Source organism: Tupaia chinensis, unplaced genomic scaffold (assembly GCF_000334495.1).
Source record: "Tupaia chinensis unplaced genomic scaffold, TupChi_1.0 Scaffold000067_1, whole genome shotgun sequence".
NCBI classification, from domain to species: domain Eukaryota; kingdom Metazoa; phylum Chordata; class Mammalia; order Scandentia; family Tupaiidae; genus Tupaia; species Tupaia belangeri.
The window spans coordinates 823,065-823,331 of NW_006159526.1; the positions used below are offsets into that span (position 1 = coordinate 823,065).

The window sequence follows — 267 nt, forward strand, 5'->3', positions numbered from 1 at the left end:
GGGGGCCCCAGCTCCATCGGGGCCCAGGCCGCTGCCCACTGCCCACACTGCCACAAGGATGCAGATCCAGGCTTGCCAGATCGTCTGGTCTGTCAAGGGAAGCTGGAAATCTGGCACTCTCTGGGAGTTTAGTTGCCAGAGAATAAAACACATCTGTGGGCCCTTGTTTTCCGTCTCTGGTCTGGGAAATGGATGTGATTAATACCCTTGCTCAGACAACCCTCCAGTTGCAGTTCTACACGAGACCACGGCATTCATAACCTAAAG

General features: G+C 54.7%; 1 protein-coding gene across 5 annotated transcripts in view; it reads right to left on the minus strand.

Annotated features, from left to right (window-relative positions):
- Positions 1 to 267, minus strand: part of POU2F2 (POU class 2 homeobox 2) — a 57,413-nt gene that overhangs the window by 12,384 nt on the left and 44,762 nt on the right. The window lies entirely within an intron of this gene.